At 41.7% G+C, this 26,450-nt stretch overlaps 1 non-coding gene across 1 annotated transcript; it reads left to right on the forward strand.

Annotated features, from left to right (window-relative positions):
• Window positions 1-11,216: 11,216 nt before the first annotated feature.
• On the forward strand, window positions 11,217-11,288 carry TRNAP-UGG. Its single transcript has one exon. It is a non-coding gene; the product is annotated as a tRNA-Pro (tRNA).
• The last annotated feature ends 15,162 nt before the right edge of the window (window positions 11,289-26,450 follow it).

The following is a 26,450-nucleotide window of genomic DNA, read 5'->3' on the forward strand; positions in this document are numbered from 1 at the left end:
AAAATGTTTTTTTCATAGTACAAACATAAAGGTGTTGCATACCTTAGAGTGTGCAATGAACATGTGCTGAGAATTCCTGAGGGTGCAGAGTCTGCTGGAGCAGCATAAGGTAAGGAAACCAACCTGGTGCACTCTTGCCTATGCTACTTAATGAGCTCTAGATCTTGTTTTCCTGAGAACTGAGTCTAGGTGTTGTCCTGAAGACTGCTAGTTGGCACAGAACATGATTGTGTGTAGCAGACAGCTGGCAGTGACACGAGACTGACCGTAGCCACCGGTGTTTGAGCCCCTGAACTCGTTCTGTTCCATTTCACAGTGTAGCCACAACCTGGGTGACTACAGGGGAATTTCCTCAGGCTGGACTCACACTGTGCATTGAGGTACGCTTTAGGTTTATAAGCAGAAGACAGATGCTGGTTATCTAAATGTAGTGCAGTGGCACGCAAAGATACTAGCCCTGGGCTTAGTAAGTGGTTGCCAAGCCAGTATATCGTTCTGCTTGTGTGGCTTTCCTTTCCTTCACCAGGGCTGACTGACCCAGCTGTGCTCAGCTTAGCCAGGACGTTTTGCTTGGGAAGGATACCTTGCGTTGTATAAAAAACCCCACTTATTAGCACTGTGCCAAATTCCTTCTCTCTTCTGTACTTTTGGAAAACTTTTTTTGTGTACTTTGCTGTGACCTTTCTCTAGCAAGTCACCTTATTCCCATCTCTCTCCAGCCATATTTTTCCCTGGACTATTCTGCTTCCCAGTCCACATTTCCAGTCATTGTTTTCTCAAATTTGCCAGCCCTGATCTCTGCTCGTAGCCAGCCCACCCACTGCCTCTGGGAGTACCTGCTGCCCTCACTGAGGAGTTTCCTTGCAGACAGGCAGTCCTCTGGGGAACATCAGTAAGCCTCTCAAAATTTTGGGAGGAATATCAAATTCTTATGCTCTTAGTTATAAGATAGCCTCCTACTAGAAGGAGAAATAAACACTTCTCTTACAGGGAAGGTATTCATTATTTGTTCCGTCTAGCGGTTTCTTCTACCAATACCTGCCTCTGGGATGTGTAAACCATTAGTTTAACTCAATATGTGTATTTTCTAGTCTTTTTTTCAGGGCAGTGAACATGCTGGCATTTATCCAGCCAGCCTCTCCCTAGCAATACAGTTATTTTGTTACAGCTCTCTTGAACGCAGGATCTGTACATTTGTTCACATATTAGATTATGGTAATGTTAAAAATATTCCTTTAGCCTTGTTTCAGTCAGGACTCAGAAGAATAGCCTGATTTATCTGCTTCATGGGTGGTACTTCAGGCAGTTAATTAACCAAAGCATAACTACCTTATTTACCTTGTCTCTCTCTTTGTGTCTGCCAGTAATATTTAATGTTTCAAATTGAAGTTGGCCAAAGAAATGGAAGAATGTGCTCAGTGGCTTATTATCCTCAAATAGGATGTTTCATAGGTTCACGTATTTGTACTGCTCCTGATTCTCCATCTTCCTGCACTGCTTTTAAGCTTGAAATCAACCTACTGTGTGTCACAGAATCAAAGAGGAACAGGCACCAAGGGAATCAAAAGTTTCCACTGCACTACCCCAGGGCAGTCCAGGTAATTTGCACTTCCTAGGGCAGGGGAAGGTTGCCATGTTTGTACCTTATTAGAAAATATTTTTCCCATCCTAAATCTGACAGTCCTGGAAATACGAGCAAGACTGCAGCTAGTAAGTTAAAACAAATAGTAAAGACACAGTACCAACCTTGGCAACTGCTCTACTCTAACCAGTTGCAAACAGCCAGAAATAGAGCATCTGTGATTTAGCAGAAGGAAACAAAACTGTGCCTGAGCTGCTAGATGTCAGGAGCACGCCGAGGTCACGCTCCCTCCCAGACTCCTAGAGGGAAGTGGCAGCTGCCTGAAAGTAGGAGATGTAGTTCACTGTTTCACTGAAAATCATGAAAGCAAATCAGGACTACATTTAACAAAATTGTGTGAATTTCTCCCCACGTTTTGTTGTGTGTCAGCGTTAGGGAAAGTAGCAGCTCTGTAAATAGGCAGTACCTTTTCCTTATACTGAAGTGCAAGACAAGTATTTGCGAAAGAGACTTTCTTTACATGGTCATAATGTGAAGTTGAGAACTACTGATGTAATGGGAACTGAACTGAACTGGAACTCTGATCTATAAGTGTCAAAGTTTCCTTTAAAATTCATCTTGTGAAAGTGTAGTCCTCACAAGTCTCATTCAGTTTTAACCCTTCAGAAAGAAAGGTGGAGGATGCAGATTTCTTTCTGCATGACTTGACATTATAAATATAAGGTGGCAGGTGTCTACCTCTGATTATTTAACCTCAGATGCGACTGTGAATTTGCCTTCCTTATAAAAATTTCCTTCAATCTTGTGCAGCTAAGAAGCCCTAGTTCTTCTGACAAGTTTGCTTCCCATCTTTAGAAAAGGTAATTTTGCCACATAGCTCTCAGATGTTCCAGTGGTCAGTAATGACGTTTTAACATAGATAATAAAAAGGTCAAACTCCATTTCTTTAATTCCTAAGACTGGACCTGTTAGAAATGAGTAGGAGATATTCCATTTCACCAGAACAAAGAAAACAGCTGAAGTGGATAGATGCTAGATCGCAACCCAAGAGCACGGTGTTTAATTCCTGGTTCACACAGTGACTTTTTGTGCACCCCGGCTCAGCAACTTCAGAATAGGAATACCCTTTGTGATTGTTCACCAGGTAGGCTAATACTTCTTTCCCTGACAAAAGTGCTTTTGAAAGACGAGCGTGATGCATCAGGGGTAGGTGGACCATCTTGTGCTCTTGCAATCCAGTAGTGAAATAACTGTCCTTTATTCAAAGTCACAATAAAAAGCAGTGAAGTTCACTGTGAAAAGGAAAAATTTTGCGGTAACAATAGTAAAAGTCTCCTAAGTGACAGGCAGTGTGCCAGTTTGTTCAGAAAGACACAGCAATTGGTCATACTGAGACAGTACAGGAAGCATCATTCAGTCCACTTCTGAGGAACCTTCAAAGAAAAGCTCGTGCTATGCTCAACATAGCATGGCCCCAACCCCAAGGCATCTGTACAACTGCTGACTTCATTATTTGGCGAGTTCCTGGTGTCTGACTGCAGAGGCCAGTCTCCCAGAAGAGATACACTGGGTGCCTTGGCTCATGCTCATTTCCATCCACGAGACTGCTGGCTCCTTGTCTTAGCTATCACTTGCAATTATCTCAGTCTCTCAGTATGTTCAGAAAGAGGGGAGAATTAAAAGGAGATAGAGCAGGGGGAGGAAACCCGTTTCAATTCAGAAACCATCTGGGCACCACAAATTCTGACAGAAAAAGATCCAAAATAAGATCCAGGGGAAGAGAGACTTCACACTGAAATAAACATTTGAATATCCATTTGGAGCATGTCATTTTAACTTTAGAGGCTTTCGGATTGCTTTGCACTTAAAGCTTGCCAAAGCCGTGGGTGAAAGGGTAGCTTGGGAAAATGATTGTTTGAGTTTGCTTGTTAACAGCACTTCAGAAATAATGGGTCGTGAATGATGCACAAGGTTTGACATGGCCTGTGGACCATTTGTCATCTCATATGTAGAGTCTTGATGTGCACAAGGTCAGGTTAGCACAGAGCCAAGGTGAAATCGTAAAAGTGCTGAGTATGTCTTAGTGTCCCTAGAAAACTTCTCTGGGTTAACTAAGCGCTGTTTTGAAGGCACCTAAAAGTCTGGCTGGAACTTGACTCATAACAAAAGAACTGGCTTTTAGTAAAAGTGCTTATAAGCTATTATGTATTATCAGGTACTGCTGAATCAATTTTCGTGGAGTTTGTGGTCAGAAGTCAGCTTTGAAAGAGCAGAAAATCAGCCCACCCTCCAAATTTTTAAAGTTTAAGAATAGTACTTCACTATGGGTTTTTTAATCCTGTTTTCTAGGCTTTCAAATATAAATCCAATATATTAAATGAATACAGATCAGCACCTGACGTTTTAAAAAGTGTATGGCTGGGGCTTTTTCAGAATGCAAGTTCAAAAAATTAATTAGCATTGGCACTTCTGATTTTCCATAGGAAGAGCATGTAATTTATTCAGTGTTTTGAGCAAACAGTAAGGAGAGATCAGGGCAGAAATACAGGGCACCTTTTCCCATTCACTTCTGGAAAAGAGAGAAATAACCTTCTCCATCAGCAAAGCTCAGAGAAGGAATTTTAAATTGCATGCTGCAGTTTATTTGCAACTGTCCACACACAGTTCTGAATAAGATTGCTGAAATGATCTCACCTAAAAATATCCTATTTTTGGTTTAGGAGTTTTTTAGCCAGGTCAGTGCGTGGCTTCAGGAGGCATTGTACAGACACACCAAGGGAACGGAGCAGGGGCGGCAGCAAAAGAGCAGGCTGCCTGCGCATGAGCCCTTCCTAAACTGTCCAGAAAAAACACATCATCAGACAACACTGTAACTTTGCAATTCTTACGCATCTCTGGGCAAGTGATTCCTCAGAAACTTGTCATAACACAGTGGACTACGCTTTGTGTTTGCAATGTTGATATCTTCATTTTCCTTACGCTGGAAAGTTCTACCTTTAATAGCGACATAGGTTGGAGAGGTATGCTCAGCTAGTTCTCCAGTGTAAAAACCAAGGATGGGATTATGATTTCTTTATACATGTTGAGTAGTACTTGACTAACCATTAACGCATCCCCTTGAAAAGAAATACATTCATGGAGTGATGCAGCATTAAGGAAAACTATTAGGTTGTCCCAGGGAGTAGAAGATCACTATGAAGAGTCTTCAGATATTCTGTTTTGTGACCCATGGTTACAAATGTCTTGGTTTTGTGGTCTTTCTGTTTTGGTTTAGGAATCAGCTTTAAGATATCTAAATATTAATTTTGGAGTTTTTAAGAATACTAAATATTAATGAAGTATTTTGCTGTGGAGGCAAATCCGTTAGTGAGTTACAGCATGGGTAACATCCTAGACAAAAGTTATCTGGGAGAATAGAAAAACACAGTGGAAATACTCACTGGTTAAGAATGCTGCTGCTGTCATCTCACATAATTTGTTAATGTCTGGTGTCCTCAAAAAAACCATAAGGGAATTAAGCCCCTAAATTCCATGAGGATTCACTGGGACTTGGTTACACTACTTCCAAGGGCTGTTTTGTAAACAAAATCTGTTACAGTCACCTTTGCTCTTCAGCACATACACGTGACCTTCTCTTGTCACTGCTGAGGAGCCATGATCTTGTACAGATGTGGATACTTGCCTTCTGCTTCTGAAGGCTTGTTGCATTGCATCTAGTATTTGAATTGCACAGTAACATGTTATCGATATACTAACCCCACAAGAATTCCAAGTTATTTCTCACACAGGCTGAGAAAAGCTGTGTGGTGATGCTCCGTTCAGACTACTGAGCCTCACTTACTTTCTTCCACGGTGCTGCACCACAGCGGTGCCGTAGCAGAGCCAGGCAGGCTGCCTCGGGGTCACTGACCAGGGGAAGCTGTTGCTTACAAGGCAGACTCCAACCTGCTTATTGAGCAGAATAACCCAGCAATGCTACAGTTGGTACTTGGCAGTCTCTGTGACAAGTCCTGCTCTTAAACTATCTAAAAGTCCAGGCCTGGGTTGCCTCAAACGCTGCAGGCAGCTCAACAGCTGTTCTCCACTGAGCGGCTTTGGCTGGAGCCCTTGAGCCTGGGGAGCAAAGCGCGGTGGTGCCAGGCTACCAGCACTGAGGCTGTTCCCTGCAGAGGTCAGCCAGTGGCTACTGTGGGACTCTGTCAGCTCTCAGTGCAAGATCTGCCCACCAGTTTGGGGTCTCACCGGAATTATGTCCCCTCCAGAAGCACTGTGGGCTACCACAGCAAAGAAAAATTAAAAAAGACAACTAAAGGGGAAGAAATATGTATGTGAATTGCGAGGGCGTGAGAGCCCTGAGGGCACCAATAGCCTTAAGAGCCCCTATCAGCCTTGCCTGAGGCATCCACCCTGGCCATGGGCTCTCAGGAGTTGCTATAAGCTCCTAGTTCAAGCTCTGCTGTAGGATTTCTGGTGTCTAGCTCAGCTCTCCTGAGCCATAGACCTCATTGACCTGAACCTTGAACCATGAATCAACTTCTTGGCTTGCCATCAAATCTGTGTCGTCAGTATGGACCTACCTGCAATCATTGGCTTGTGTCTGACCCTACTTGCCATCACTGAACCTAATCCTGACTTGCTGACTTCTATTTGCTCGGCCTTGAACCTGATCCATCACTATGAATTTCTCTGGTGATTCGGAGTCTTGGTTGAAACTGGCCACCCCCACCTTGTTGGACACAAAGTTATGAATGAGTCTCCATTAGGAGTACACCTTTAAAAGTGCATATTTGCTAAATTCTTCTTGATAGATTACGGGGTGTTTGGGAATAACTCTTCTGGTTTGCTTAGAAAGCAGAAACTCTGGAGAGCAGAATGGTGAGAGCTGTTTTTACCGTTAGCCTTATTCAGGTTCCTAAGCTGATTACATGAGATTCTGGACAATGTGTGTCATGTCTCAACACTGTGAGGATGAAGTGTTTCACGAGTTTCAGGAGCCAGAATAGACTTTTAGTTACATCATAAGAACTCTGGTTACACTTTAAAGGCCTCCTGCTAGTTTTTTTCTGCTACCTGTGTCTTCTTAGGTCATTTCTGTCGGTAGGTACTGAGACCCAAGCTCCAGAAGGGACTGAGTGTGGAATTAAGTGCGGCTATTCTCTATATGCCTTGCATGGGAAGGCTTCGATGCTTCAGAAGTGAAAAGGGGAAAAAAAAACCTCTGCACAGGGAGAGACCACCTCCAATAAGTCAGGAAACACCAGGGACAGGCTGTATTTTACATCTCAATCCCTTCAATATCTTGAAAAAAGGTCTTTTCCAGTGAAAGTGAGTTGTTATTCAATTTTGTCTTGTTCTCTTAAATGAAAGTGTCCTCAGACTAGACAGTGCAATCAAGATGTGAATTCCTTCTCTAGCCACAAGGAAACAGCTCCTTCCCACCCCCTCATTTGTGTAATTGAAGAACTGTAAATATCTGCAAAGTGAACCCCTTCAAGCAGAAGGAAAGTATAAAAATTCCTTGCCCCTACACCATGGAGTTACCTCCTGTTTCAGGTACTATCCTAAGGAGTGAGAGCTCTAACATCCAGACTGTTAAAGTGGAGAAAAGAAATTTGGGAACAGAAGTGAGATTGAAGTCAGTAAGTCTTCTCCTTTCAGTACAGAATAGATCAAGTTTTCATTATTAGAGCTTGCATGAAAGAATGAGACAAACAGTATAATGGAAACCAAAAAAATATGATATGCCATCTTTCCCCCCCAAAAGAATAATTATTTTAGATAAGGCACTTGGCAAAAAGACCATACATGGTCTAATCTAGGAAGCATGTCGTTATTCGGCCTCAGTTATCTCCCAAATACTGCTTAAAAATTCTAGCCTCCTAGTAAATTAGGAATAAAGACCAGTTAGCCCGGTGTCAGTGTGACACGCAGTTGGCCTGTGTGAGAGTCACAGGGTTTTTGTGGAAGAAATCCTTTTCTGCTAAATAGATTTTTATACAGAATGGCTTGGTTTTGCCAGATTGGACGGGTTTTCAAAATCACAACCAAAATAAAGAGAAAGATACTGGAAATATCAGCCTATGCCCATTTCTGTATGAATGTTTTCCACATATAGAATGTGGACACATATCTGCTTAGAAAACGGAGTGCAACCAACAGCTCATTTCAAATAGGCCACCAAAGAATTGTTGGCTCACTTCAGTGTTCATATGTTGTTTACCTGTGACAAATTTGCTCAGGCCATGCCTCATTTCGTTAATACTTCTGTTTCAATGTGTGTACAGAGCTCTCTAGTTGGACAGGAAGATTCTTATAAGGCCAAACTAAGTTATTCCACTTTTTTGGTGAAAAATTTTGGGTCTGATTTTTCTGCATATTAATTACTTGCAGTGAAATGGGACTTTCAGAGATCTGATTCTCTGCTTAAACTGGCTTAAGTAAGTGATTTCACTAGATTATTTCTGATTTATCCTGCTGTTTTGAGAGGAGAATCGAGCTGGTAGACATTAGAGACAAATGGAGGGAAAAGAAGCATGAATATACACTTAGAGAAATGTGGAAGCCAACACTCTTACACATTTGTGAACAGACCACATAGCTCTTACCTCTCCTGACATTGCATTAAAACTCCTATCAGGCAGAGCAAATAACCCTTAAATGAGATTCTAATACTTTCTTATTTTTGAAATCTTTCATCCAAGAAATGCAAAGCTGAAGGAATTCTATGCTGGAAAACTCCTAATCCCTAGGGTGGTTTGCATTGTGTGTATTTCCCCAAAATCATTTTCATAAGAGAATTGGAATGCTTTCCAAAATCCCTCTATTTGCCTTTGGGGACGTTCCAAAACTCTTCCAGAAAGTCTAAAGTTTCAGGGATTTTCGGGGATTATTATTTCTTCAACTGGAACGTGCCTCGCTGAACTCCAGACAGAAGAGAAATAAAGTCAGCGTGTTTCTCCGGAAGCTGAGCCAGTGGATATAAACACGGCACTTCCACTGGTAACTCGTTGTTGTAGAAGACTGAAAGAGTGAAATATTTCTGCACAAGAGAGGCCCCTTTGTCACTCAGGTTGACAGATCATTATCATTATATGGAAAAATGAATAAAGCATGAGGAAATAAGTGTCTAGAGTAAAGACTTTTTCTTGCCTAAAGGGAGGCAATTCACTGGCCGCTTGTTTTCCTGCAAGCAAGTATGTCCTTGTCAGAGCTGGGTTGCAAAATGGAAAAAAAAATGGAAGAGGGAAAAATGTGTGGGAGGACAAGCATACGATAGAAAAATTCAAGAAATCATGAATTTTAGCACGATGTATGTGGCAGTTGAGGAAAACATGTCCTTGACTGCCAAGAGCCAGCTGGGAAACAGAATTCCATGAGAGATGACGTGAATCCAGCATCTTTAAGCAATGTGACAAAGCTACAGTTTTGCAAAACTCTTCCTCTATAACAGGATGACATTAGTGGTGGGGCCCAAGACACATCAACAAGGGATATAAATGTCTTCCTGGATGTAAATGGATGTAAATGGCTTTCTTCAGCTGTAACTTCCTAAAATATTCACTAAATATTTAGCCAGAAGTTCTTAATATCTTTCATTTAAAAATGAAGGCTGTGCCATACATTCTGTAAGGTTCTTTTATAACTTTGGAAAAGCTGTGACGACAGAAAGCAATCAACTCAAATGGTTCCTAACACAATAGCTCTTCATTTGGCAGCACAATTGTTAACAGGCAGTGATGACCTTCTATCAAAAGGTAACAGTTTGATTATTCATTTCAAGGGGACTACAGGCACTTCAGATCTTTTAGCTTTTTGCAGATTACCTACCAAATGGCTGATGTGAGGAAGGGCTTTGATACCATCTAGAGCTGATGCCAATTGCTTAACACAGAGCTGTAGCCGAGCTGTGTGTCAGTTTACAAAGCCAGTATGCAAGAAGAATTCATTACAAATTCATAGACCCTTCGAGGACATAGAGACATATGAGAGATTTTGAAGGAAAACCTAAGATAGGATTAAGAAGGTCTCATCTGGAAATATTTCACTGTATGATGGGACATGTTCAGCACATCCCTTGATGCCACTCAATTCTATGATTCTAAGGACAACATTTTCTGGTCACGATAATTTGCATAAATCAGAAATAGCCAAGACTGTGGTAAAGACTAAGGGACAGGTAATCACCAAGAGCCAAATACTAATCTTTGTCACCAGTAGCTCTCCCACTCACATTAATGGTAGCTGCATACCACAGTAGTGAGAGTCTGGTTTCTACAGAAACCTTCAGCTGCCGACTGTGAAAATTTCACTAGCTCTGATTTTTTTCTTGAAACAAGAGGAGTGGGACATAATTTTTTACATTTTCTTCTTAGAAATACTAGTCTTCTCAAGGTGAAACTAAGGATATGAAGAAAACAAATCCAGATAACTTCTGTTTGTCTTACTGAATTGATTGCATAAACTCTGGCACAAGTAAGTGTTTACTGTAGGTTATTTTGCCAAGTTTAAAACTCTCTTCCTAGATGCACCATGTTTCCAGTGCCTTTCAGAGGGGATTCCTTCCTGCCAACCTTTTTAAATAATATTTACTCAGGGGAAGCAGTGTGTTTTCCACAGAGTGTTCCAAATTCACTGCCTGCATAAATTCGCAGAAGTCAGTGAAATTATGTTGCCAACAAAGAAAATAGTCTGTTCATTCTTCATAAGGCTGAGAGAAAACTGCCTACAATTAGGACAGTGTATGAGAAAGATCAGAATATGATCAGTAAAGGTAGAGCCCCCTTGACAGACTTGCCCATTTTTTTACTTCCTAAATTTCTTTGTTAACACCATCTATCATATTATTAACCATGTTGTCCCTCTAAGTCCCTGTTTGTTCCTTAGCAGTTAATATTTACCTTGTGCGGTATCTCTCTGAAGGGCGGAAAGATGAGTTTTTCATACATGTGGCTATCCTTATGATTGTTCTATTCAAAGCTCAGGATTTGGAGCAATTTAAGACGTGTGTAAGGCCTGCAGGGGTTCTGCAAACATGTGTGCGGGGAGAAACAGAGCAGCTAAGCCAGCTGGCATTTCTTAAAGTACTTCCAAAATACGCCCCAAATACTGTGTTCTTCAGTCTTTCAAACTAAAACTCTGGAACCAGTGAGTAGAAAACTTCACACTGGCAACTCAGTGAAGATCTGATTCCTACTGTAGTGAAGCTGCAGCACTTATTGAAGGTCATTTTTTCAAATTACCGGTAACAGATTATCAAGGAGATAATGCAGACCCTGGTTAAAGTGGCACCTTTACTTACCTTCCCAGAGCCAACTTCTGAATCAAGGCTTTGTGCTGTCATCTATCAGTTCCCTTTGACTAAAATATTTGCTGGCTTCTGAGTCTTAGCTGCCCACAGATAACCCTGGTTAATTTAGGCATCCAACTGCCCCTTTCTAAGCAGCACGAGCATCCCAGTTGTGCCTCCTACCACAGAGGCACCGAGACGTGAGCAAGTAAAAGTAGGTCACTCAGCTGTCAAAAACATGAGAAAATAACCCTGCCAGCGTACAAAATCAGTGTGTTTGCTTTTATACTTATTTTAATTCGTTGCTTTGTATGCAAAAATAAAATAAAAAGCAACTAGCAATTACCTGGCTCGTTGGTCTAGGGGTATGATTCTCGCTTTGGGTGCGAGAGGTCCCGGGTTCAAATCCCGGACGAGCCCTCTGTATTTTAGGGGGCTGATTAGCTCAGTCAGTTGAGCGTGGTGTTAACAATGCTAAGCTCACGGGTTCGATTCCCGTTCAGTCCCCATGTGTTGCCTGATCTAGTCAAGAGGTGGCATCCCTGGCGGCAGGGAGGTTGGATTAAATGATCTCTAAGGTCCCTTCCAGCTTAGGGATTCTATGATGATAATGTGAGCAACAAAACATCTTGAGCTTCATTTAATATTTTAATGAGCTTTCTTAACTCTAAGTGAGAGAGAAAGCAAAGACATGTCTTCCCTAGATCTTTAGGGAAAACACAGAGTACTTCCAATAGAAAGTATCAATCTAGGAATTGTTCCCTGGAGTCCACTTAAGAAGACTTGCTTTCACTGACAACATGGAAGTTGTTTGGGGATGCAGTGATCTGAGATCAGAGGCTCTAATTTTGGTAAGGAGGTGTTTTGGAATTCTGCTTTTGAAAATCTAACCAGAGCTGGCTAAGTATTAACATCTATTTTAAATGAGAGTGTTATTAGAAATAATTAATGTCCTTGTCTTCATTCCATTGTCTTATCTCTTACTGACTTACTTCAGACGATGTGCACGAATCTGTGAAATTATTCACACAAAGTTTATTAATTAATTATTCACACAAAGTTTACTAAACAGAAGATTGTTTATAAATGCATTGTGAAGGCAAGCCAGGACAACATGCATTGTGTGGGTATGTGGATTGTTTTGGCTCTCAGTTTTGCTACAGACATGGGTTTCAGACACTGAAAAGGTTAATTGATTTTGCTCTTCATAGATGGTGTGACAAAGTGTTGGTCAAGGTTGCAGTTTCATCAGATAGGGAAGAGAGAAAAATACCCATTTCAAATGTGACTGCAAATTATGCTCTTCTGTGTCCTAACAACCGAGGTCAGAGTCCCTGCAAAGTGAGGGGAAACGTGGGCTGTTTCACATCTTGGAGTTCTCTGAGCGTTGACTAGAAACAATCACATATTCTGTGTTGCAAAAACATCCATGACAGAGGCCCTGGCTTTGGTTTGTCCTGGATGGAGAGGTTTTCCAAACAAGGTTACACCCTGAAACCTGAGGAGAGGAATATTGTCTCTTGATAAAGCTGATCCATGAGATAAGCTGTGGAGCAGGAGAGAAGGTGAGTTCTGGGGGTTGGAGAGCTCTGCTGCAGCGACCAAGTGCGCCTCAAGCTTTGTCATTTGAATTCCTTTTGTGCATTTGCTGTTCTGGCTTTCAGAAGGCTGCATGTGAAATCTCTGATAGAGTAGTCAATCAAACCACAGCCTCCTGTCTTAAAGACCACTTAGCTGCCCTCACCCTCCTGATCAGCACCTTTCTTTTCTTTCCACCATGCCTGAAGATTTTTACTATTTTTTTCTAAGAAAAACTTCTTTTTAAAGCCTGAACGGACAGTTGAGATGCATTTCCTTTTTATAAAATGTTAAAGCTAAGAGCTTCAAGAGTTCTCTAAGAGATTTAGCTACACTATATCTACTATAGTCATTAACTTCAGTGGCAAAGTCCTCTGCCACCACTTGCATTTTCTGAGTTATTTTTGTGTATTTAAAGTTGCAAGGTCAAACTGTCCGAAGTTGTGAAAAGTCAGAATCATAGTTCCTAACTAATTTGAATTTGATCTCTTCATATGTGTGCATTAGGGTACAGTTTCAAAATATATAATTACTTTTTTCATGACTTGGACTTCTTACAATGAGGATGAGTAACTACTCTTATTGTTTATATCAGTTGCATCCTTTATTTACTGGATAATATTCAATATTCTCCTGAGTTTTCCTGAGGTTTTTTTTCCCCATTGTGCCCATTACTACAGCATTTTAGCATTTACAAACCCCTCTGATATTCATTTCCATTATGCTTCAACACAATGGGACTGATGAGGAGATAAGGACAAAGGATGTTAGAATCCTCTAAATTTTGGGTGCTTATTGAGAAATCTCCAATGGCTAATTTTTGTCCAAACACTTAGCAGTACAGAGCACTTCATTTGCTCCCAGCTCCCACTGAGTTCAGCTGCAGCTGTGAGCACTTAGCACTTCAGCACATCAGGCTCTTGGGGCTCAGGGCAAACAAGGAACACACGAAAAGTGGCCACCGGGCTGAAATGACTTATCTTAGTGAGGTGGGGTACTTGGTGGTAGAAGCTGATATCCAGTCTGCGTCTGTATCCAGTTGCCAGAGCTATGAGATCATCTTTTCTTTTCCAGCAAATCCCTCCTTGTGTAGCGTGAGTCTTCCTAGAAATGAAGTAAGAGTCTTAAAGTTTCTATTGTTATACAAGGACATGTCTGCTTTTTGGGTGGTTTTTTTTTTTTTTCAAGGTCTTGTGGTAGAAGGAATGGCTAGATACACAGACAGACAGAGGATTGATAAAGGGAGGAGGAGAAGCAATTCCCTTTATATGCAACAGATTATGGATAAAAAAGGTCCCGATGAAATTTCTCATAACTGCTTTGGCATGTTGTCTATTTTCTTATGGTTTGAACCTTTGAGCTAAATGTAAGACACAGAAACCACAGGCAGATGAGCTGTGAAGGCTATTTTTGTATAAGATGACTTTAAAAGTCTATTCCTGATCACCACGCTCAGTTACAGCTGCTGTAACAAGTCAAATTTGCAGGTTTTACTTCAAACATTACCAGTATGTCCCAAATATTCCTTCTTCCACAAAGATATCAGTAAAACCAAGTAAGTCTAGGCCTTCCTCAGGCAGAACTGTGTGTACTGAAGGGGTTGTGTTGGTCATCGGCTTTAAGAATATTCTCAGAAGTTTGAACTAATAGTCTTTCAAGTGCCCACTTTCAAGTGGCATAAGAATAAGCTTCTTTAAGGTTTTTTTTTATTCTTAACTAGCAAGGGCTCAGAGTCATCTCAGTATTCAGTCTGAAAACTTTGTATGTCAAAACAAACAGGGAGAAAGATAAAAATACTGACTATGGTTCTATGTCTTGAAATGTCTGGTTTCATATATCTAATGCCAGCCACACTGCTTACCTCTGCTGTACTACTTTGCTGTCAGGTTTTTGGATTTTTTTTTTTTATTCCTGGGCCTTTAATCCAACAATCTCTTTCCTTAATGTTTGGCTCTCCTGGAGTTTTGGCTTCTGTCTGGGAACACAATAGATCAATTGAGTCACAATCATTTTAAGAGATAGTGTGGCCATGGAAACTGATTGAAAGGAAAACACTTGAAGAGTGGGAAAGCAGAGCCCGAAGAGCTCTTCGGGGAACCTCTTTGTTGTTGGGTTTACAACTGCTGGTCAATAGGAATCGCAATTAGGCAAGACCAGACTGAAAATGTTGTGCATTGTTCTTACAATGGAGCAATTAATCTGTTTAATAACTTACCAGTTACTGTGGTTGATTGTCTCACCGATAATCTTAAATCAAGCTATAGATGTGCTTTAACCAAAGCAGCAATTAAATTGTGGGCAGACTAGAGATGAGGGTCACTGCTTTCAGCCACATCTGTGGTTCACCGTTTGGTAGCCTCAGGCACTCCTTGTTCAAAGGAAAGGCGACAGTGGCAAATCCAGGAAAGTATTTTGTTGGCTCTGCACTCAGGTAACCTCAAAGGTGCCGGATTAGTCCTGGAGACCAAAAGCTCTCCCTGTTTGTAGGAGGGGTAGATCACTAGCTATTAATAAGAGATTGCCCAGCCCAGGAGGCTCAGTTGCATCCTGGCCGAGAGGTAACCTCTTCTGCAGCAATCAGTAAAGAATTCTACTCTTTTCTGAGAGTGTTACTGGGGTTTTTGAGCCGACTTGGATATTTTCCCACAAACAGCATAGCATAGACTTTTTATATATTCCTGTTTAGTAAATAGATTGTTTTCAAATACATAGTTTGTGCAGCTACCTGGAAGTGAAAACTGTCTTACTACCTGTCCCTTCTGCAATCTGTTCCTACCACAAACAATATGTCTTTGTTGGAGATAATACTGTCATGGAGAATTTTGTCTCCAGAGAGTGCTTTAACAAGCACGTACTGCTTTGCAAAGCACAGCCATGGTGTTTGCACAGCTGCTTTTTAACCAGGTATTCCAACTCCAGTTACATGCAATCCCTTTCTAGTTTGCTTATGCTTCTTATTAGATGTTCAGAATATTCAGATTCACAAGTGGTTTAATCTATGGTGAAATGTGTAACTTCTAGATGCTGATTCAGTTTAGAAGATGATGTGGTGTGGTAGAATACTTTCTGTTTTCAGCTTAATAAGGCTGATAATACCAATGACTTATACAAGGCTCGGCTGTACGGGTCACATAGTTCCATCTCCATCCTTCTGTGCAAAAGGGAGGCAGGGTAGACTTCGGGCAAAGACCTACCTGAAGCTCCTATCCTTTGTGCCTTTGGGGAAGTTTCCTTTGTACGTTAGGGAAAGTTGTTTCTATCGCAGCTGCATTTGTCTTTCGTTCTTTCCTTCACCCTTTCTTTTTGGTCTTTTTCATTTGGTTTTGTTTTTTTTTTCATGTTTAGATTGCTAGATGCTTAAATGCAGGTATTTGGTTGTCACATCTGTTATATGCCATCTACTATGTTGAGGCTTAGTCTTAACTGAGTTTCTGGCTCCTGAAAATGCGCGTGTTCACTCAGCTATAGAGTCTACAAAGACTGAATCTATAAATTCTGATGCAAGCTGACTGGGCAAATGTGTCTGACTCCCCAGAGACCTTGGGAGACATTTGTCTATTGATTATTTGCAAGATTTCTGACCTGTTCTGTTTCCTTCAGTACCCAAGGAAGTGAATAGCTTGAATAACCAGAATAAAACGCATTTCTAGTCAGAACCAAATCACAGGGAGAACTTACCCAACATGTTCCTTTGCGCAGGAGCTTGAATACATTCCATTATTTTGTCAGCCAACATTAACGATCTTCCAGCCTCTTCCCCATGGCAGCTGGCTAAAGTTTGGAAGCAATTACAGGTCTCGGCTGATGTTTGTCAGTTTGGAGGAGGGAGTAACTAAGTGCTAACATTCAAAAACAATTCACTTTCTCTGCCTGAAAGTGTCTGTTGGGAGAAGACCCTTTTCTCTGGGTTAAATCATTCTTAAAGTTTAAGTGCCAGAATGAGTTTGGGTGCAGTTCTGGGATGGAAAGAATCTATTTTGCTCAACTTCTGTCTCATGATTTCTTCTTCTAGATCTTTCACAGAGGATCCAGATCTTTCCCATAAATTTTTACCTAGCCTTAGATACACCCATTTCTGAAATAGCAATCATAATACTGTATTCCGTGATAGATGTCCAAACAACATCTTTGCCCAAGATGTCCCACAAGTGACCTTCGTCCTCCTCACTAAACAGACAGTAAAATTGGGGGGAAAAAAAAGAATATATTATTACCCATTTATTTTAGAGTCATTTGAGTAGCGTGTTTGACAGCCATATCTGGTTTTGGATGGCTAGATAGATTGAAAGTGTGTAAGAAATGATTCATAGCTTTTATTCTACAAGCCTTCCCATTCCACTTTTAAAGTCTTTCTCCCAATATTTCTTCTCTATAAGCAGACCCTACTGTATGACAGAAGGGTGTTGTTACCCCTTTGCTGTGCAAAGCAACATTGATGAAGTCATGCCAGTAATAACTAATTTCAGCAAGCCTTGCGATTGAAGCCCTCTCTTTTCCAAAGCATGTGTCCAGCTGACGTACTAGCAACAAAACAGCTTTTGTCTCTCTCATAGCTGTCTATTCTTGAACTCAATATGAAATCAATAACTGAACAATTCTCTCTCGTAATCCCCTATGACATCCACTGCTCATTTCTCACAAGCGCTGGAGTGACTTCTGTGATTCTTTGACTTCTGGGATGTGGAGAGGGTCCTAAACTCACAGAATCACAAAATGTTTGGGGTTGGAAGGGACCTCTAGTGATCATCTAGTCCAGCCCCTGCCAGAGCAGGATCACCCCGAGTAGGTCACACAGGAATGTGTCCAGGCAGGTTTCGAATGTCTCCAGAGAAGGAGACTCCACACCCTCCCTGGGCACCCTGTGCCAGATTCAGTACTGATTCTGACTTAATTTTTAGTGCCTCTTTCCTACACTTTGGGACAATGGCAGTAAGAGAGCTAGTAGGTACCACTGCCTGCCCTTATGACAGAAAACTGCTCCTCTCTCTGACATCACCTGCATCACAGTCCTGGGAAAGAAGCTAAACATGATTGCAGGGTAGGAAAAAAGCACTGAAAGAAAAGTTATATTGGCTTGAGGTTAAATTGGCTTGAGGTTAAATGGTTGTAGTCCAGGGATGCCCTAGGACTGACTGTCCTTTATAGCAAGCCACTGAAGGGAATGTTCACGCAGAAGTCTGGCAGTGGAACCTTGAGATAGCCTGTGATAACCAGCCTCCACTCCAGGGAGTGGAGCCGATGGAAGCTGGCTTGGAAATATACAATCTAAAAATAACATATGATTTCAATAAGTTAGTTCTCCTAGCTGCATTCTTTAAATGTTGTTTATTCAGCGCTATATACAGTGTGTTCTATGCTCCACATGCTATACATAACTTATTCTGCAGCATGAAATAATCACGCAAAAAGAAAATAAAGCCTCCCAAACCACTCTACAGATGCAAAGCTTCAGTCTATAAATTAAGGGCTCAGCACCAAACTGCTAGGCCAGACCACCATGCCTGGACGTTGGTAAGCACTTTGTGAAGTTTCATCTTATCTCCTAGTGCTTCTCTCCTCCCCCATTATGTCATCCCTCTAGCTTCACATCTGGACCCCAGAGCACCTCTGGATGCTTGTTTGCATAGCACTGAGGAATCCATCTGTTCATAGCTTTATTGAGAGCTACTGCAGTACACTTCAGGTCAGGAGCTGCTATTTTATGATGGACCCAACAATAACTTCAGAATTTTTTTTAAGTATTTCTAGCCTGGGCACTTTTTTTGCTGATGACTGACGAATGCTGCAGGGTCTGTATTGAGCATGAAGAACTCCAGGCCCAGGGCACCCATCAAGGGCTGCAAGCAGGAGAATTCTTGTCTGCTTGCGAGCCCAAAACTTGCCCCCTTACAGGCTCTGTTTCTTCCTGCCCATACACAAGGAGTAACCCCCGTGGTGTGCATTTCAGGTGGAGAATAGCATGGACAGGAGATGATGTCATGGTTTTGAATCCTTCACAGAGCTTATAAAGGGCCGGAGGACTGTATGAGTAATGAACTTCTAAAAATGGTTCATGTCAAGAGGTCGCTGCTGCTGCTCCAGGATGTGCCAGTGACTCAAAGAAAAGGCAAACGGCTTGTTTCTCTGAGAGAGCAATGACTCATTAACATCTGCCTTTTTCAATTTGTACGTGTGAATTCTCTCATTGACTTGCAGATTTTCCTTTCCATTCTTTTTTACAGTAAGACTGTTACTATTTTAGTATATGTTAGTCCTTCTGTAGGCAACTTTTTCCACTGTCCTCTTCCACTTTCTTGGGATGAAGTTGCTGCTTAAACTCCCTTTCACAAGGACTGTGTCTCTCTGAAGTCCATTTGTCTGGAATCAGCAGCTTTATGAGATACTTCCGCACCAAAGTGCAAAGTGTTTCACAAAAAGATTTTCTTAGAGGCTTATGGAGTATGGGAGTCCTGAAAGAGGTGTATCTGGAGTGATTGAGAGCTTTTATACAACCCCTCTGCTGTCCCATTTCCCATGATGTCTCTCCTCGGAAGGAGGTTTCCCCATCATTGCCAGGCTGTCTAACCCAGCTCATTTTGTCAGCTTGGTCAGATCTATCTTTAGTTTTCACCTCTGTAGAAGTCGATTGGTTTTCATGTTTCATCAAAACACCCTGATTCAAATTAAAGCCTGTGATTTTCAGTTTGTGTTCTTAGCTGCAAGCAGGGCCCTGTGGATTTCTTTAATGACAGTCCTGGGTACTTGCAGTTGTGCTGCGGCGTCCTCTGCTTCCAAGAAACGCTGAGCTGGCAATGTCTCCGAGGTGAGGGTACGATGACAAGGCAGTGTCATTCCTTGTTTTCTGTGCTGCTGTGGCCCAGAGTATGACATGCAGTTCTCAGAAACAGACTCTCTATGCCTGGGCACTGCTGTGGGACATAGCTTTTAGGGCAGAGTCAAAATAAGGTGGTTCATTTAGACTTGTGCTCATGTTTGTAATGAAATGGGCAACTACACTTTAAAGGATAAAACTGAAGCTTTAAGTCTCATCTCTCTGATGTATAAACAATCCCAGTCTTTGCATCCCCAGCACTTTCTGGACTCTAAACTCCATCTAGCTAAACTTTTCCAGACTCCTACATTCCTTCCCTCCCTCTTGTCTTGGTTGACTTTGGCCAGAACATCTCTGCCCTCCCAAATCCTTCAGTTTAGACCCAAGTTTGAAGCTAGAGCTGTAAATGTTTTCTTAGAGATGCTTATCTTTGTCACCACAACAGAGAAATCAAGACCTCCTTTTAAATAATATGAATCTACTTGTGTTTTTAGACACCACAATACAGTAAATGCTTGGATGGATGGTGGGCAGGGAGAGATTGCAGAGCAACAGAGGGCACAAAAGTCATACCAGGAAAAGAGCTTGAACACATCCCCTCTGGCCACTTTTTGGTAATTTGCCCAATAAAAGGAGAGACTTGTTGATTTTTGCTCATGGTTTGGGAGTCATTAAGCAGTGCGCTTTACCCTCAAAACTGGTAAAGGAGACTAGAGCATCTTTGTGGGTTTGTTTTTTTTTTTCGTTTGGTTCAGAAAGCAGAGAGTACCGTGATTAGTTTTGGTTTGAAAAAAGAAGTATTGAAATCCAAATAAAATACTTTGATTTAGAAACATTTTCTCAAATTCAGAGAACATCCCTCTGTTAACTGAATTTTCCTTTAAACACCTTGGTACCTCTGATTTCAGAATTGCAGGGTTTTTTTGCTGACTGACGCAAGTTAAGACGTGACTCTGTTTTCCTTCTCATCACAGACTGCAATGAGTAGTCATGCAGCCCAGTGTTGAAGGGCTTCTAATGGATGCTTGTTAGGGCTGTTGTCTCACAAGCCAGGGGATGTCCTTGCCTCCTCCCAGAATAGAGCTTTCTTTTCTTACATGATGAAAGGAAAATGCCCCAAGGCTGGAGAGGCTGTCTGTGCCCTGCTGCTGAAGAGCTACACATTGAGTTAAAATAAAATCATAGAATGCATTGGGTTGGAAGGGATCTTTGAAGATACATGTATCGGACAAATGGGATGTGATTTTCGTTTTGCTTGCTCTGCTTTTTATACCACCATTGTGCAGCAGTGAAAATTGATAACATGAAACACATGGACTATCAGGTGACACCACTGCTGTGTCAGGGGAAGCTCCCAAACCGCAGGCTGCAGGGCTGCCTTCTCCTCTCCTTCTCCTTTCTGGATTTTCCCAGGAACATTCTTCTGCAGGAGCAGATGTGGAAGAGCATCACTGTCTGTCAATCAACACTCTCTGATGATCTCATAGCAGATGCACAGAAGTGCAAATTTCAGCATTTTCCAAACCTCGGGTTACTTTAGATCTTACAATTGTGCTTCTACCACCAGCAATGGAGTAGAAAATTTTCCGTGCGGTCTCCCACAGCCGAGGACCTCTTGGCCCCTGCTCCTCACACAGAAGACCCCTGTTTGGTGGGAATAATCACATCATAGTCTCACCCACACTTGTCTCCTAAATAGAGCTTTTGCAGTCTCTTTGGACTAACCTTAGGTTGAAGGCCAGATACTCTGTTAAAAATTGATGTATTTTACTGACTATCAATAGCTTTGCACCCTCAGCTGTTGTAAGTTAGTGCAGCTCCATAAAGGTTAGTGGGTCTGTATCGACATTAGCTGGGTTTATGACGTGGAGTTTCTGTTTCTGCAGCAGCCTGCTTTCATAGAGACAAGGGGTCAGACAGTCTCCTGGGGTTTGCAGGGAAGGAGGCAAAAGGAGGTGAGTTTTGAAAGATCTTTGTGCAAAATAGCTTTTTCAGCCAGTACTTTTTAAGGGAGCTTAATGAAGAGAAACCACAGGATGAGACCTGCTTAGTGGTGTAGGACAGGGCTAAGAGAACTTTGTGGTGCAAACTGTGCTGCTGGACATGGGGTTGGTCCCATGGGGAGAGAGATGCTGCTTTACTGCACCGCCCTCTCCCTCTTGCTGGCTCTGGTTATGCTTCATGCACATTGCAAGTCTCTGTGGAAGACCACATCATGGTTTTGCAAAGAGCAAGGTAGTAACTTCCATGAAGTGCACAATTTTACACTCATCTGGAGGAGAGAATCTGACCCATTGTTTCCAGGGAAAAGGAATAACTTAACTGTGGTTCAGACTGCTGTGATGTTTTCTTTCCTCTTATGTAATGTTCTAGGCAAATTATAAAATAATTTTAGAGATGTCACTTGGTGATTCAACAGACTTGCAAGAGCAGTTACGTCCACAAGAGAGAAATCAGAGCAGGGCACTGAAAAGCCATGTGATCTAAAAGGCATATTTTCCAAATGTCGCTTGATGCAATGCTGTGACTGGCCATTGTTCAGTGAGACTTCAGCCTAACCATGGTATTTAGTTGTATCTGCACAGCACCATTAAGGCCTATAGGGAAGGAATCCAGGAGCTCCAGCTGGCTGCAGGGTAAAGACCTCCAGAAAATGCCTCCAGTTTCCCAGCAACACATGAATGAATGGGAACGCATACGCTGTGTGTCAGGGTAACTCTTCTTATTGAAGCTTAATCAACCTTGGGGTTGCTCACTTATGTTAACCAGACAATGAAGGTATATCTGTACAAAATATTTTTCCTTATTCAAAAAATATCCTGACAGTTCCTTGAAGGTCACATGGTGATCCAGAGGATGCTTTGTGGTCTCTGCAGCATTTGCCAGTCGCTGCTGTCTGGCAGACTGATGTTCCACTATGGCAAGCTTTGCCTTAAGTGAGGTGCCTGTATCAGAACATTTCTGTTGCGGATGGCAGACTGCCCATGCGATATATCCTGCACTGCAGTCCTATGGCACTTTCACAAACTTTGCCTAGAAATTCTGATCACCCGTGACTTTTGGTTTTGGTTCTGTATCATACATGAACTCACGCAAGCATCCTTGCCATTCAGCACAGTCTCAGCCGTTGCCTGTTCTTGAAATCTCGCCCTGCTTTCTTCTTGTCAGAATGATTACAAACCACTTACAAAACTGTTGGAAATGCCTGAGAAAGTTGTGCCTGTAATACAGCTACAGGCTCTATTTATATTTTTTGGTCTCTTAACACCCCTCGTTTGCATTTAACTATATAACCACAGGATGTTACTCCTATGGCTGAAGTTTTGCAGTGGCCCGTGGATGTTCCTACTATGCTTTGGACCACTTAAGCCACTGCTCGCAGCTGGCTCTGCACTGAGGTGGATCAGGAAGGATTTGAAGGGTCTGTTTTGGTGACCAGCTGCTGGAACCAGATGTAAGGAGCAGATAGAAGTTAGTACTCCAGCTGCTTTCAGTAATGTGGGGCCATCTTTTCTAAGCTAGTTCTTGGTAAATATATGCCAAAATCTCCCCCTAAAGCCCACCAGTGGTATTGGCAGCATTCACCAACAGATGAGATGCAGAAAAGAGCACTTCCAGCTCACACTCACTTTGCCTTAGTTCTCCCGGCCAGCTAAAACACGGTGCTGAAACATGTCGAGCAGCTGCCGCTGCTGCACACAGTGTGTAGGTATAGAGCAAATTCCTGCCTCCTTACCCAGCAGTGCCAGTGGTGCTAGTGCCTGTCCTGCTCTTTTCATCCTCCTCTACCTGAGATGTGAAAAGAGAGGACCTTCCCGCGTAACTGGCTTATCTGTGGGTTGAAAGATGGAATACGCTTTTTGAAACCTTCTCTCACGGTTTAATCCTGACTGGTAGCTAAGCACCACGCACTCATTGCTCGCTCCTCCCTCCTCTCAATGGGGTGGCGAGGAGAGTCAAAAAAGAAGAAAACTCATGGATTAATAACAGTTTAATAACTAACATCAAATATAATAATAATAAAATATGGTAATTTAACAAAAAGGAATATAACAAAAAGATGCAGGAATAAACTCAAGAAAAGACAAATGATGCACAATGCAACTGCTCACCACTCGATGACCAAGCAGCGATCCATGGCCCCTGCTGCCCCCAGCCAACTCCCCCCAGTTTCTACACTGGGCAGGATGTTCCATGGTATGGAATATCCTGTTGGTTAGTTTGAGTGAGCTGTCCTGGCTGTGTTCCCTCCCAGCTTCTCGTGCTCCTGCACACTAGCAAAACATGGGAAGTTGATTTCCTAGCAACAACTAAAAACATCAGTGTATTGTCAACATTTTTCTCATCCTGAATCCAAACCATGGCACTATTCTAACTCACAAGACACCAGCTACTAAGAAGGAAAGAAAATTAGCTCTATCCCAGCCAAAACCAGGACACCTTTAGCAGTACGCATAATTTGAAGCAATGAGCAAACAGAGTACCTTATGCAGCTAGGAATTCATAGAAATTTAAACAGGTCAGAAATACCATGTTAGGCTTAACCAGCATCCCTGGTTTCTGGTGACATTCTGGAGGTTAATTTCCATAAGCTTAAATAAATGTTTAGTCTTAGTGATACAGGGAGGTCAAAACCTCAGCTCATGACATTCTGCAGGCATCAGTTGCAGCCATGTGGAGCATTCTTTTTGTTCCGGAGGGCGGCTATAATTTATTTGAACACTCATGAAAAGAGATACACCTGCTTTTCCTGGCCTCCTCTCAGTGACTCGGCACATATGTGGAAATACATCTTCCATCTGCTCACTTCTGGTTGAAATTTGTTGCTGTTTTTTTAAGGTTTTTGCCTCAAACTTACAGAACCAGAGAAAGATCTGCTTCATAACAAAATTTTCAGTAAGTGGTTCTGAGGTAGGAAAGTTAAAGAAATCCCAGAGAAATTGCTTCGTTATTCCCAGCAAGGAGTGTTAGATGCAGTCACTTAATCCCTGAGCTCACACTGGTATGCATTGCTGTGTTGAAATCAAGACATACTTAAACTTCCAAAGTGAATTAATTTATCTGCCGCTCTGAATTACTTGTTTTGCTTTAGGAAATATGACAACATTAAACAGAAATGTTCTCTTCTCAGTCGATTACAGAGATGAGTGGCTGGAAGGTATCAAACGTTTACAGCTCCAAAGGGAGAGAGAAGTTTATGCACAGTAAGAAACTGTAAATACTTCAGGTATCACATATGTCTGACAGAGGAGGCAGATATTTATGTTGTATAAACAACTTGAACAAACAAGAATTTTGTACAGAAAAGATGTGATGGACCAAGTCTTTGTCTGGTGTATAACAGCGTTGCTTTACTTGGCCTTCGTAGGGCAAGCTGGTTCGTGATGGCTGAGAGTCTGGTTCAAGGGCAATCAGTGAAAAGACTGTAGCAGATACAGGGATTTGGTCTAGAAAAACAAGCTCTCTGTTTACACAAATGCTTTCAAACATTATTGAGGAGACAAAGTGATGCTGGAAAATTCAAAAGCGCTTTTTTTATTATTTACTTTTTTGCTCCTTGGATTTTCCATGTGTCCAAACAGGCTGATTGATTCTCAAAGGTAACTTAAACTATTCTGACTGTAACAGTGGGAAAAACCTGGGATGTCAAAGATACCCAGAAAAAACTAAAAGTGCATCAATCAAGTGAGGCAGCTAATGGCAAATTAAACATGGAAAAAGCATGAAATGAATTTAAAAGTTGTTGGCTCTGATTTTGAGAATATTTTGTACTAGATAGCTTCCCCAGTAAATGTCCAAATATACTTGGATCTAAAGTGTTCCTAGGTACTAGCCAAGCTGCCACAGTCTTTTCGAGTTTCCATGATCCATCTCCTTTGCAGCTAATCTAGCATGTACTACTTACTTTATTGACAGCTCCAACACCTTCGGACTACAAGTCTGCGGTTAGAATGTGTGCACATTTTTAACTTTCAGCAAAAGCACCAAGACTTGATATAATGCAGAAGGAAACACTTCTAGTAAGATGCTTAATTGATGTCTGTCCCTGTCAAGGCAACATGAAAACAGATGCCAAGATTCCTCTGTTCCTTTCTAAAGTCCTGAATCATGTCATATTAACCAGGAAACATTTTTTCTTTTGATAAAAAAAAAGAAAATATTTAAACACAAATTGTTTAGATAATTTGCTATGAAAATAAAGATAGTAATAAAACTGAGTGGAATCCTTCAAATGTGAACTAAATTTATAAAATAAGGGGTTTGAAATTTATAAAATAAGGGATTCAGTAATCAAAAATGGGCTGGTACCTACAGCTTCCACTCTTCTCTCTGTGGTAATCTAGTCCAAGGTTAAAGGCAGCTAAGCTTTGTTTAGCTCACTATAAATATTATTTTAAAACTTGGCTAGACTGCAGATGTCACGACCAATGTCAGACAGATCAAGATCTGATAGACAAGACCATGCTGACTGCTAAATGTTAGTCTTACTAAACTTACCTGTCCACGTCACTCGTCTGCCACCCCAAAAAAAACCTTTGTATAAACTGCATTTTGTTACATGGTGTTGCTAGAATTCAGGCTATGAAATGTTGCAACTCATATTGTGTTTGCAATGCTTCAAGTGTCCAGGGGATCTGAAAAACTCATTTAGCTCTTCTCTGTTTGGAAGGTTTTAAAACTCATTTGGCGTTTCTGTTTGGCGTTTTTTTAAGTCACTGTAAACGGAGAGAGATTTCTCCCCTGAGTCTTTCTTTCAGTTCTTGCTCAGTCTGCCCATCAGCTGATAAAGGAGTTCAGCTCTTCTGAGGTCAAGGGAGATGGTAGACAGGGATCCTGGCGTTGGTCTGAAACCTGCAGTAGGACTCTGTGCAGTAAATCGAATGATGACACTGACAATGCGGCCTTTGATCCAGGAGTAACTTTTCAAATTTCTGTATTTAGCTCTAGCCACTTCTAGCAAAATACCACTGAAAAGAAGAGGGTCTGTGAGCAAACGCACTTCATTGCGAGAGAGGAACAGGAACTCAGGGCACAGTTCCATAGTCTCTGGGGATGCCAAGTCAAAATCCAGACTCTCCTCCGTCGCTCACGCTAATGTTGTATCACAGAATCATTTAGGTTGGAAAGGACCTTTAAAGATCATCTAGTCCATCCGTTAAAGCTCAGCTTAACTCTTACAAGTCTGTTCTCAG

The sequence above is a fragment of the Apaloderma vittatum genome, unplaced genomic scaffold, assembly GCF_000703405.1.
Source record: "Apaloderma vittatum isolate BGI_N311 unplaced genomic scaffold, ASM70340v1 scaffold3600, whole genome shotgun sequence".
NCBI lineage: Eukaryota > Metazoa > Chordata > Aves > Trogoniformes > Trogonidae > Apaloderma > Apaloderma vittatum.